This window comes from Pteropus alecto, unplaced genomic scaffold (genome assembly GCF_000325575.1).
Source record: "Pteropus alecto unplaced genomic scaffold, ASM32557v1 scaffold21, whole genome shotgun sequence".
Taxonomy (NCBI): Eukaryota; Metazoa; Chordata; class Mammalia; order Chiroptera; family Pteropodidae; genus Pteropus; species Pteropus alecto.
In genome coordinates, this window is record NW_006436282.1 from 23,240,407 (window position 1) to 23,254,850 (window position 14,444).

Consider the following 14,444-nt stretch of genomic DNA (forward strand, 5'->3'; position numbering starts at 1 on the left):
ACTCATTTTAAAAGAGCGGCTAGTACAGGCTTAGAAGACATAGGTCTCCCGCCCCAAGATGCAGAGCATTGTAGAAACCAGGTATCCTGACTTCAGATCTGATTCTCTTTCCTTTAATACCACAAGAATATGACCTATGAATAGAAAAAGCTAACATATTTTACAGTGATAAATCCCCTATTGCAAGGACAATGTGTGTGTCTTCTTTAAATTTTTGTTTAAAATGTTGTTTGAATGAAACAAAAACAAATAAAAGCTAATGGATAAACACAATATTTTTTTAAAGAAAATTCTCAAAGGAATAAGGATACATGTATCCTTACCTCTCATGAGTCAAAGTGGAAGCCAAACTCCCTCTCCACTAATCCCCACCTTTCTCTCTTTAGGGGAACAAAAATTGTTCCCCTAAAGAGAATCCATTGAATCCTTCTGGATAACTCAACAGACAAGAGAAGTGAGCATCACAACCTTACTTGGGTTGAGAGATTTCTTTTTATTACATGTACCAACTAAGGACTTTTCCTCCCCCTTACACAAAACAGGAACTGCTGTATGAAATGGAGCCTTTGAATATGTCAAACCAAATATTGAAAAGTTTCACTATTCTCTTCAGTTTCAGGTGAAGAGCTTCAGAGGTCTGGCTCAGGCATAATACTGAATGTTTATTTGCATAGCACTTAACAATTTCAAAGTATGTCTACATGTACTGTGTCTGGTAGGATTTTCGAGCCACCTAGTGAGATGCTATTATAATCCCTATGTCACTTATGATAAATTTGAGGCACAAGGAGAGTATCCTGCCCAAGGTCACAATGAAAGCAGCAGATAGAGACTCAGATCTAACTCTGACTCCAAATCTTGTGTGCGCCTTTTGCCTCTCTCCCTTGCTACCTGTCCTAAAAACCTGTCCTTCTTCCCCGACCACACACCTCAAGTCCCTTCAGAAAAGACTAGTTCAAATAGTGGTTTCCTTCTTCACACGTGGAACTAAACCCTGGACGAGCAGGGATCGCCTACCCTTTTCCCAGGTCCCCTGGGAAGAGAAGGGAAAGTGCGCCTCATTTATCCTTGTCTTTCCAAGACAACGAGGAAGACTGCTCCCAGTGGTGCCGGCGCCAGAATAAACCTGGGAGAAGGATTCTTAGGGTGCCTTGCCAGCTACTGTTTAAACCCCTGTGAAAGAGGGTCCTTCTGAAACCAGCCCCTATTGAGCCAGATATGAGTTTTAACTTAAAAAAAAAAAAAAACAACTTATGAGCAAGAGGACAAGAAAAACGAAATCCTGTTGGGAGACAAAGCTCTCATCTCTCCTCCTTGAAGATTAGAAGCGCCCCCCCCCCCACACTCCAATAGGTCTCTAGGTAGCAGCTCCCCGCGATCCCTAGCGTGATAAGGAGACTCACCCATAGCGCTGCGGCTTCGGGGCAGGTGGGGCTGGAACTCGCTCTCCGCACGCTTCAGCACCGGGGACAGCTCCGGACTCGCTAACTTAGCGCGCGCTTCCGGGCTCCCCGCCGCCGGCTGAGCCTCCCAGGCTGCGGGCGGGGCGCGCGTCTCTCCACTCCCGGGTCCGAGCCTCCGGGTCTTGGACAACACGAAAGGTTCTCTGTGAGCAGCAGGAGCTGCTGGTGGCGCCTCGGGCTGTGGCGGCGACGAGCCCGACTGCACCACGGCGTTGCGGGACCGCGCCAGCGCCGAGAAGACTGAGCCCATCTCAGCGGGCCGGGTTGCGCCCAGGTGAGCGGCCACGGATCCCTGCGGGACCCACACCCCTTGCCTGCCAAAAGCTTACTCCCTCAGCAGCCGAAGCGCCCCAGCCTCTGCTCCGCCTCCGACCCCGCGGGTTGCAGCCCCTCCTGGGCGGAGGAGGAGAAGGCTGCAGGGAGGGCTGCGCGCCCACCCCGGGGGTACGAGCGGAAATTCTATCGGTGTCCGCGCCTGTGGGACAGTCCGGGGTGGATGGAGACACTTGGAGGGATCAGTGTGCACAGGTTGTCCCAAGTCTTTACTGGGGGGTGGGAAGAGGAAGGGGCGTGGCATTAGAAAGGGATACTTTTGTCTCTACTTTCTGCGCTTGATTCACCTGGGGCCGAAGGCCCGACACGTCCTTCCTGCTGCTCACGACACAGCTGGGCCGCCTCTGTCCCCGGGAGGCGGGGGGCGGGAGGGAGGAGCCTACATTGTTTTCTTCTCAATTACCCTCTTAGAGCCAATAACACTGCTCTTTCCAGCTGTGCTTTCCCGAGGGAACCCTCCTTGCTCGCAGCTGCCCCTGAAGAAGGGGCGGTAACCCCACCCCCACCCCACCCCCACTTCCCTCAGTGTCTCCTCCCAGGCCCTTCACCCTGGGCGCCTCCCCCTTGTGGGGACCAGACTACGCACCCTTCCTGTGGGGGGCTGAGGCCAGAGAGGGCGGTGGAGGTGCAAAGGGGACCCGGCGCCGCCAGTTCTGTGCAGGAGAGCAGGGAGGCTGGCGCCAGTCCCTCCTGAGGGCTTTCTTGACAGGAAGCCAGAGCAGCCAGGGACCCTATTCATAGGCTTGCCCTGCCAGCTCTATCCCTTCTCTGACTGCAATGGGAAGGTGATGACGCCTAATGTGGGGCCAGAAGCAGGACGAGCATCCTGGGATTATGTTCCAGCTAAAGTCGTGTTACCCAGAAAGATTCTGCCCAAGGTAATAATACCGTTAGTGGTGGAGCCAGGTCTTGTGCCTGGGACTCCTCTTTCTAGAGCCAGTCTCCGATCCACACCACTCCCCATTCCAACGGTTTTCAGGCACTGAATGAGGAAGCAAGACAACTGTGCCATACACAGCACATCTAAGGCTGGAATATCTAACGGGAGAGTGACTCTATCAGGGATTCAGGGATTCTTCAGCCGGCCTGAGACCCAACCTCCCTTCCTCCTCATTCAGTGCTGGGCATTCTTTTTAGGACAGCATGATGTGACGCTTGACATTATTGTCTGTAAAATGACATGCAAATAAGTGTGTAAAGTAGTATTATCATGGAGGTGGCTTCCAGATCAACAAAGCCCAAGATGGGGTATATGGAGCAGAGACAAGTCTGAGGACTGACTGGGATGGGACAGCTGTGAGTCCAACACAGCCCTCTGTCCTTGGCATTGTTTCCTTTGGGGTGGGCAGAAACTGAAATCCTAGGCTCTAAGCTAACATTACTGGAGGACCTGCCACTATGCAAGGACCGTGGGGAGTGTCCTCAGGTCACCCATCCTCTCAGGGCAGGCAGAAGGAATGCAACAGGGTCCACCTATCCATGTGTTTCTGTGGCTATATTAAATCCTTCATGATTTTTAATCACTTTTTATTCTTTTCTTGCTCACCTGGTAGACAAGTAGGCCCTCGTTAAAAAAAAAAAAAAAATCCTCACTCTGGGCAAGGGGTTTTTAAGAAAGGAAGCTCCCTGGGCAGACATTTCCTAATCTCGCACCTTGCCTTGATTTTTCTGCAAATCTGACATAGGCATCATTAGCTATAATATAAAGGTGGACATGGAAGGAGATAAGATGTTCTGGACCTACCCTCAGTGACATATTCCGCTTGGCTGCACCTACTGGGAAAATACATAAACATAATTCTTCTGAATGGAATGATAAAGAGCTGCTATACTAAGCCCCCAATGTACACCCCCCGCCATACACACATACTGCCTAACCTAGGCTTTTCCCCAGGATACACACACACACACACACACACACACACACACACACACACAAACCCTCCCTCCCTTCCTCCCTCCCTCCTCCAGGAGGGAAGCTCAGCTCGACTAAGAGTTTGGTTGTTGACACTGCTGCTGATCATCAGACTTTCCCAGTTCTATCAGTGGGAAGAAATGAACCTGGAAAACTGGAACGATCGTCCCTGCCTCCTTTTCTACTTGTATTTTTTTAAATGGGGCTGGGTATGGTCAGCTAGAGCTTGGCGAGAGGAAGCTGTTAGAGACATGCCAGCTGTGGGTGATATCCTCGTGGCCCTTGCCTTTCCTCTTCCAGGCCTCTGACCTCATCTATCAGGAGCAGGAGAGCTCCCTCCAAATTTCCACCAGTGGGTGCTCAGCAAAGTGCGTGTCGAGGGCCATTGGAAAGATCTGACTCACCCATCAACAGCCTACAAGGATGTCACCAATTGAGTGACTTTGGATCCTGAGAGTTTTGTCACTGACAACACTGAATTTTCCCTGAGCCCTAGGAACCTGGAGAAGGGTGAGGGTGGAGAAAGTCCCCACCCTTTCATGTCCCAGAAAACAGCTTACTACAAAAACAAACAAAAAAAACAAAAAACCCACCCTTTTCCAAAGGACTTAGATAAGCCTAAGACAAGGTTAGACAATGACCTTCCAAATTCCCATGCTTTGCTTTATAAATGATTAGCTGAACTATTTCATCCCCACGGATCAACTGGACAAAATGCTTGTTAATCGAACTTTGGTTAAGCTTCTCTCCTTCCTCCAGGCCTCTGAAATTTGGCCCACACTCAGCCTGAAACAGCATACAGCCTCTCCTAAGAATAGGCTGGCCTCAAGGTAAAATATTCTCCGACCTACTATCCAATCATGCTCCCCTTTCATCCCAATTTCCCCTCATCCAGTTCTTTCTAGCCTCTCTGTGAAAGAAAAATGCTTTTAACCTATTTAGACACGTGCTTTCTCCTTTGACAGTTGCATTCTCCCAATTGCTTTGTATGGTCAACCAAACACAGAATTAGACATGTCTACTGCCCTGTGCAGAGTACGGGAATATATCGTTCTTGGCACCTGAGCTGTACCCTAGGCATTGGCAAATAAAAGAGAAAATGCATGTAACTCAGCCTTGAAATGTCAGAGGATGACCTGCTCCAGGGAAATCTGAGAGCAGGAGAAGGGTTGGGATGCAGAGCCCCGGCACTGTGACGTCATTGCTGAGCCTCTGGGTACAGTGCCGGAACAAACATCCCAACTATTGTCTTTAAAAACAATGACTTGCAAGATGTTTTTCTACTAGATGTTCCATGGCTTCACTTGTCTTTGTGGTATCCTGGTACAGTAGGAAGGTTAAAGGTATTATGTACCCTCATTCTATATCCGAATAAAACGAAGACTTAAAACCTAAAACAGACTGCCCAAATGTAAGTGGTAGGTAAGGACAGATACAATCTAACTTGAGCTCTCAGCTCTTCAGACTCCAACCAATATTCTGTCTACTGTAAAAATCAAAGAGAAAATTTAAATTGGATCTTTGGGCCATCTATCTATTCCAATTGACAATAAAGTGAAGGACTTCTTTCTACAGAACTCTGACCAAATTTAAAAAAAAAAAAAACAGTTAAATTAAAACCTAGAGCCTCTAATTAATGTCTTAGTAATGGAGAGTTCATTAGTTTTTATAATATATTCTTTTCCTGATGATTAAAGTGATATACATTTTAGGGTAAAATTTAGAAACTATACAAAAGCATAAAGAATAAAATTTAAATTACTCATAATCCTACCACACTGACATTTCTTTTATTTTCCCCTTGCTGTTAAAATACAAATGAAGCATATGTTGATTTTTAACATTTTAAAAGAGCTTGAGATTTTTATCTTCTTAGAAAGGAGCATGGGCTCCCACAGGTTGAAAAACACCTCCCACCACAATAAGATACAACTTCACACCCATTACGATGGTTGCTATTAAAAAAAAAAAAAAAAGCAAAGTAACAAGTACTGGCAAGGACATGCAGAAATCGGAACCCTTGTGCTCTCTTGGTTGAAATGGAGCAACCGCTCCGGAAAACAGTATGGCGGTTCCCCAGAATTTAAACATAGAATTACCATATTATTCATCATTACCACTTCTGGGTGTGTACCCAAAAGAACTGAAAGCAGGGTCTCAAAGAGATATCTGGACACCCATGTTCATAGCAGCATTATTCATAATAGCCAAAAGGTAGAAGCAACCCAAATGTCCATTAACAGATGAAAAAGAAAATGTGGTATATACATATGATGGAATATTATTCAGCCCTCAAAAGGAAGGAAACAGACACATGCTACAATATGGATGAATCCTGAGGACATTATGGTAAGTGAAACAAGTCAATCACAAAAAGACAGATACTGTGTGATTTCACTTATATGAGGTACCTAGAATAGTCAAACCCATAGAAACAGAGAGTAGAAAGGCAGTTAGCTGCAGGGGCTGATGGGGGAAGGAGACATGGGGAATTGATTTACAGCTGTAGAGTTGCATTTTCACGAGAAGAGAAGTTCTGGAGCTCAGTGGCACAGCAACAGGAACACCGCTGAGTTGTACGCTTATAAATTATTAAGACGGTAAATTCTATGCTGTGTATTTTACCACCATTTTTAACTCAATTATTGAAAAGAAAGAAACAAAGACTCACCAGAGTAACACCAAATCAACCTTTGCCTTCTTCTAGGTGATAAAATTGTAACTTTATGAAGATAGCCATTATGCTCCCACCGGCCTTTCTTTTTCAAGCCAACGGTTAGGTTCATCAGCTCGTCCACATGTGATGGGCTGTTCAGATCCTGTCCTATTCCATTGTGCTCCTTTAATGTTGTTTAATGTTTTTCTTAAAGTTGAATTTCCAGACCAGAGACCATGATCCAGATGTAGTCTAATTGGGATGGAATACTTTGGAACTGTCACTTCCCATAATCTAGCAGACCCTGGACTCCCAGCAATGTGTTCTCAGTTGTCATCAACGAAAACCCCAGGCCCGTTTTGTGGAAGGTGCCTCCCCGTTTGGTACATGGGCCTTTAAACCTAAATGCAGAATTTTTAATATTACTATTCTATTTAATTTAATGTGTTAAATTAAATTAAACTGAATTGCTTCCAACAATCAAATAAGAAAAAAAAAAAAAAAAAACACTAGACATTATGGTCTAAATAAAAAAGACCAAATCTAAAAGGCACATGATTCTCTCCTCTCAGCTTCTTCAACTATTCTGCATATGATAAACTTTAACATCTGAGCTTTTGTTAGGTCAAGATTAAGAAAAATACAGCAGACATGGCAAGTCGGTTTCATTTAGTGTGCTTGCATTTGACTGATAGTGGCTGCCTGTAGCACTGTGTTTAGCAGGAATCTGGAGCCACGCCCAGGCATAGTTCAGGAATAGACTAAAGGTGTCCAAGACAGGTGAGAAGGGAGAGGCAAGTATGCCACCCAGTTGCTGGCAAGGCCCCATGGGCTTTACTGTGGTTGAATTTCTGCCAAAGGTCCTGTGATTAAAATCTAAAGGCTATTAGCAGGAGTGTTTTAATTGCTCGTCATTACCCTGTAGTGGGAAATAAAGCCAGAAAAGGAAACCTAATGTCTGTAATTCCCTCAGACTTTGAAGGACATCGTCATGTGCTGGGCTGATTATCCTGTCCTGTCCCCACCCACCCAGTTTTAAGCCAGAGTCAAGATTGGAAACAGGAAACATAATTCTAAAGGAAACAAAAAGACAAGAAAACACGATAATGTTATTTTTAATTACGCATTATATGAAACATACATATTTGAAAAGACTTAACTTTCTATGAGATGTATATATATGAATCAGTCCCCACTAAGATAGAAAGACATATATCTTATACTATATGCCATATATAACGACAGAAAATTATAGCAGAAATACATAGGAAAAGCCATGATTAATCTCAATATCTTCTGTATTCCCAGCTGTTAAATTAAAAGAAAGTCAGTGTCTTTTTTAGGTTATAAAGCCAATAATGGTCCAGAGCTAAATCTGCCTGTTGTCTGTTATGTGGCCTGTGAGGTAAGAATGTTTTTTATATTTTTTAAATGGTTGGGAAAAAATTAAAAGAATATTTCATGCCATGTGCAAGTATATAAAATTCAAATTTCAGGGTCCATAAATAAAGTTTTATTGGAACGAAACAATACCCATTCATCACATATGCCCTACAGTTGCTTTTGCACTGTCCCAGTGGACTCGAGTCATTTTGACAAAGACTGTGTGGCCCACAAAGCCAAAGATATTCACTATCTGGTCATTTACAAGAGAAGTTTACAGGAAAAGTTCTAAGAGATAGTGACCATGAGCATGTCCAGGATATAGTTTCTTTCTCAGATTCAGCATTGCAACCTCTATTTTGGATCCAAAAGTGAGTTAAAATTTCAAGTGACTTGGGGTTTGTTCTTATCCATGTACTTAATATAAAATAATTCATAAATTAGAGATCAGTCTGAAGTTTTAATAAAGTAACAAAATACAAAATGGTTATTGTAATAAAAATTATTAAATATTTGAATTTTATTAATTGTAATTTTTTTAATTTCAAATTTTAGAAAGTAGTAAATAAAAAATATTTTAATAACCATTTTCTTTTTAAATAAGAAACAGCAAATAGCCTAGCACCTGACGTATAGTGGGCATGCCATAAATGTTTATTGCATTTAATTAAAATAGTTTCTCTTCCTATTTCAATTCATTAAACAAAGCAATTACTACAAATAAATGATCACCCAAATGAGAACAAGCAAAGGCTATTTATTCAGGGCTTGCTACAGCAAGGGAGTCAGCCACCATCACTTAGGTTCTGGCAGGGACTCAGAAGCAGCCAGAGGAGTGGGAAGCTTTAAAGTGGAAATGAGGAAGGCTGTGGCCGTGCTCTGATGGGAGGCGGTTGACATGCAGAAGCTGTAGACAGGCTCACTAGAAGTGGGGTATCCTATGTGATTGGTTAGGGGAGCATATTTGGCTTCCTCCAGTTGGTCCCAAGTTGGAAGCAGGGGCAAAGATTAGGGAATCTGTCACTTATTACTCAATTCTTGACAATTTGGGGCTGATTGTGTAGGGGTTGTCATTTGGCTTACTGGACTGGTTGCTGCAGATAGCCAGTCCAAGTTATAGATGGTCTCACCATTAACTGTTTGTATATTAACCTCTCAAATGCAAAAAACTAAAATTCGCTTCAACTTCACAAACATTTATCCAACCACTAGCAACAGGCCAGGAACTGCATCAGATGCTAGGAATAAAGAGATGACTATGACATGACCGTTACCCTACATAGTGGGGAGGCAGCCAATAGAAAAGCCTAGAAGGAGAACAGTCTATCCCTTATCTCTTGTAGAGATGGAATTAAAGCTTCTCTAGAAAGAGCTGCTGATGCATAAACCTCCAAAAGAGATGTCACTGCCTTCAAAGGCGATGCAAAGCCCTTAGATCTGGGAAATGTTTATTATACCTGTCTTGCTGGTATTTAAGACAATGTTCTCAAAAGCCTACTCAGCAAAATGATAAATTCATGAAATTTCTTTACCTAATATTTCTTTAAGTGTGTCCTGACAATAGTACTTTCTTGTATCCACTGTTGCTTTCACTCTTAGGAGCCAGATGAGTGAAAACTCTATAAAAATTAGACTAAAGTGCAATAGCTTCCCATAACCAGCTCGTTGATTTTTTTAGAAGCATAATCCTGAATATTGAAGGGCACCAACCAATCAGCAATTGTTACACCCCAGACAATGGGAACCCCTCTGTCCCACTTCGAAAAGCCAGACCCCAAATTTACCCCCTGGCCCTGGTTCTCTCTCCCCACCATACTTCGGATTGCTCCACTTGTCTGTCCTTCTTGGATCTTACAAGTTCTGCTCAGCTCACTGAGGTTTATCAATGGCATCCATCACTCTGATTCATTCTATTGGCCAAAGCAAGGCACACGTCCAAACCCAAACCAAGAAGACAGGGAAGTAGACCCCAACACAGGGTGAAGAATCGGGGTCAATGACATCGTCTACCTCACGGCATCTGTCTCTGCCTCTGCATGCTGCTGTAAAAGCATAAACAATAAAGTTCATGTAACCTGCCCTGCAGCTCCAGCCTCGAGTCTCCTCAGGCTCGTTAATAAAGCATAGCATAGTGTAGTGTTTTAGAATAGGCAGATTTAGGTTTGTTACCTAGTTTTCGCCATTTACACTATTGAAATCTTGGGCAAGTGACTTAATTTTTCTCTGACCCTCATTATTTTCATCTGCAAAATAGAGATAGTAACAGCATCTTCTTTAGATGTAAAACATGATGTGTCTTTATCGGTAGGGTACAGCTGGAAGGACACTCTCAAACTGGACAATTTACAAGAGTTTAATAAAGGGTCTCATCTACAAAGGTGTGGGCAGAGTTTAGGGAAACCAAACAGGGACAGAGCAGTATCCCAGGGATAGCAAGAGATATGGAGACACACAGTCAATGTGCAGTGAGCCATAGGAGAATAATACTCCGACCTCCTGCTCTTCCTGTCCCCCCTCTCCTGCCAGTGCCACCCAGCCATCTAACCCGTTGACCGGCCCTGGGAGAGAGAGCAGCCAGGCAGAGGAGCCCGTTATCCTGGGCCTATCTAAGAGGCTTCATCAGGGCCTGAGTGAGGCTCGGCAGGAAGACAAAAATAGTGACCGGGAGGCTATGAGAAGGTGACTTACACAAGGACAAGCAGGCAGGCCACATTCTTGACCACAAGAATTTAGGGCTCTTCTCAGTATGTCTAAAATAACTTATGATTACAAAATATTTTATAAACTAAAACTAATTTTTAACACCGTTCCATGTCTTTGCATCTGGTAGCTCATATTATTTTTATTTTATCATCCTTAGAGCATTTTAAGACATTTTAAATAACCTAATGATACTTCACACTTAATGTGCACTGATAAACAGTAATAATGAGTTGGTTTTTCTTTGGCATTACCTATGTGCTAGGGGATGTTAATGCAGCACTCAGCCTATTGTTTAGAGCAGATATCCTAGATTCAAAGCCCAACTCCACAATTGACCAGCTGTGTGAGGTTGGGGGTTTTCTCACCTCTCTATCCTTTGAGTTCTTCATCTGTGCAATAGGGGGAAATAATAAGAAGTTTGAACTGTCTATATAAAGTGCTGGCCCATAGTAAATACTGACACGTTAGCATAGCTCAGCTCATGCCGTTACTACAACACAGTGAAGTCAGTAGAGGATTAATCCCAATTTACAGACAAAGAGATGGGTTCAGGGAGATTTAGCTACCTGTCCAAGTTTATACAACTTCAAATCTAGGTCTTTCTGACTCAGACCCACGCATGTTCTTAATCACGGTGTTATGCCAAACTCCCACCATTTATCAAATCTGCAGCATTTTGAAAATGACAGAGTTGTTTTGGATCCATGTGCATTTATTCTATTTTTTAACTTTTAAAGAACTTTTTCGCCAGTTGGTCTAAAAAGCCATTTATTCAGAATGGAACTAGGGTCACAACAATCAAGCCATGGCTTGAAAACCACAGAACGAGTCACCAGTTCTGGGTTATAAGGAGGGGGCTAGGTCCCTGTGGGGAGCCCAGTGGCAACCTAACCTGAACGGGAGGTCAAAGCAAAAGGAGCGACAATGCCCAGCTGAGACCAGGGCGTTCCCACATCTTCTGGTCTCCACAGTAACAATTAGATATAAGTATGAATAATGAGCAATGCAGAAAGCGTACAAGGAAGGTTACGTGACTTGTCCTTTATAAATGCTGCAGCCACGACGTGTACTAGAGCTCAAATAAGGTGTGAGGCACGGAATGGAAGACAATGTTGGTTGAAATGGCGTTCATTAAAGTTCTTGTTTTATTTTGACATCCTGTCTGAGAGGGGTTTCAGAAGGAAAGAGTAAAAGTTCCCACTGCCCAAATGCTTTGAATTCCTTCTCAGTAAGAATTTGCATTTCAGGATCCGTTTCTAAGGACCTGGCAGTTGACCCCTCCGTTTGTTTTGCTCTGCTTTGATTTACATCACTGAAGAGCAAGGCCCAAAACAGGGATCCTAGAACAAAGCCTAGAAACCAGGTCTCCTGAGAGATCCTAGAACAAAGCCCAGACACCAGGTCTCCTGAGAACGGGCCACTGCCCTTTCTTCCTTACTGCTTAGACCCCAGAAAGACTTTATGATGGCAAAAAATGGGAGGTGTGAACAGCTCCTTTTTATGGCCAAGGAGACAAAGCAACAAAGAACCGAAGTAGCTTTCAGTAGAATTATTACGAACCCTAGGCCTCCCATGAAAAATCTACCACTAACCTCGCTCTCCCAACCCACTCCCAACCCCAAGGAAGAATTAACCACTTGGAACAGATGAGTTTAGTTTCCTTTCTGTCCTAAAGAGGGGAAAAACAACATCACTTTCTCTCCTCTAGACGGCATCCAAATGTGTCTCCACTTACCCACATTGCTCAGGACAAGAGCCTTTGAAATTAATGATGCTTTTCTAAGAGTAATTGCTTCTGCTCTAATCATATGCTATTTCTTGCTACCCACGGGGCTCAGCATTAAGACTGCCTGAAGGAATTAGCAAATTGCCCAAAATGCACTGCTCTCAAGCCTCCAGGTTGCTTAATAAATGATGATGAGTCACCCAAAGCCAGGTAGTCACCTTGCATCCCTTATAGCATGTGAATATGCTTCTCAAGAGGCAAATCAGAATGCGGAACTGGGAAAAGTAGGGGCTCAGGATTTTTTTAAAACCTTCCCATGAACATCATCTCTAATCGAAAAATAAAAATTAAAAAAAAAACCTTCCCAGCTGTTTTTTTTAATTGAAGTGAAATTCACATAACATACAATTAACCATTTTAAAGTATACAGTTCAGTGGTTTTTAGTGTATTCATCACGTTGTGCAACTACCAGCTTTCTAGGTTCAAACCTTTTTCATCACCCCATTAAAACACCATGTACCTGTAAGTAGTTACTCCTCATTCTCGCCTACCCACACTCCCTAGTGATCGCTAGTCTGCTTTCTGTCTCCGTGGATTAGCCTACTCTGGATAGATCACAGAAAAGTAATCAAACAATATGTGACCTGGCTTCTTTTACTTAACATAATGTTTTCCGGGTTCATCCACGTTATAGAATGTATCAGTCCTTTTTCTGACTGCATAATATTCCATTGTATATACCACAATTTGTTGATCCATTCCCTACCTCTCTTTTTGATCTGAATTATTCAGGCTGGTTGTCCAACCAACACATACATAAAGTTCGACCCTCCTCTTCAGCCATCTAAGCAGCATCGCGTCTCACTTCTCACTGTTGTGCACTGTCAGCGTGGGGGTGACGTAATCTTTGGTGAGGCTTTCCCCACTATCACCTTTGGCAATTTCTGGACATTATCCTAACAAAACAATTAAAGTTGACTCATTACTTTTTTCTTAACATTCTTCTACCTGTATTTTTCAGATAAAATCTGTATTTAAAACAATTGTTCACCTGAGAGACTTGTTACTTTAAAATACAGAAGGTAAAATCATATTCATACGAATAAAATAAATACAGAAAAAAAAACAAGAAAAGGTTTAAATATGCTCTTGGAGGCACTCATAACAAATTCATATATTTCTTATATCAAAAAGCAAAATAAAGAATCAGACTGGATAAGTTCTAATGGATTTTAAATAGTCTTTATGTTGAGGGAAATCCAAAACATAATATCATGGAGGAAAAAATGAAGGGTAGAAGCTGAAAAATAAAATGTAAGAGAACAAAATAGAAGGATATATTGGAACATATCTCAAAGAAGAAAGAAATACTGTACATCTTCCAATGTCAATTTGCAGCTCACTAAGGCAGTCCGAATTTGCTCATCAATTTGATGATAAGTTTAAAAAGAGTAATTCCATTGGACATAACTTTGGATTTTTAAGACTTAGAAGTTCAAGTAAGTGTGGGCAGTTACATGTTTTTAGAAGTGGGAGTTTAAATGTTATGGTGATGTCTCAGCTGGATTAGAGGCAATTCATAAAACTGCAATGACTAATAAGGACTTTGTCCCTGATTTGTCTAAGTTATATCAGAAAATAAAGTTCAGTTTAAATTAAACAAAATAGTTAAACTAGCTTATCTGAACCCTGAAAGTCACCGTTCAAGTTATTTCATAATTCTCTAATGTTCACTCAAAAGAAAAAGGCTAATTCCACATCGGGCTTTACCCAAATGTTCACTGTGTTATTTTTACGTGTAAGGTGGTACACAACATGTTTTCATAGGAAGTTACCTTTGACACCATCGGCAACATGTAAACTATGAATTCCCACAAGGGGGTTGTATTCCATAAGGAAATTATATGACTGTGGCCTCAAACTACCATAAGAACAAAGGCAAAACCTACCTGTCACAATAAGACGAAAAAATAGACACTTCTCATTCAAGTTCAATTAAATACAAAACAAACAGTCCTCTATCCCTGTCCATTGTCTTTGAATACCATAAAGATAACTTCCAAGGTTTAAAACGGAGATCTGATGCTTTAATCATTAATATTCATCATTCTATATTTTATTATTATTTTTTAATTCATATTTTAATGTATAACATTCTGGAGCTACAGGGAGTTACGGCTAAACACGTGGGAGACAGCTCTGCTGCGCATGCTCTCCGTTTTGCCTCAGCTGACACCACTGAACTATCGAAAACCCAAATCGTA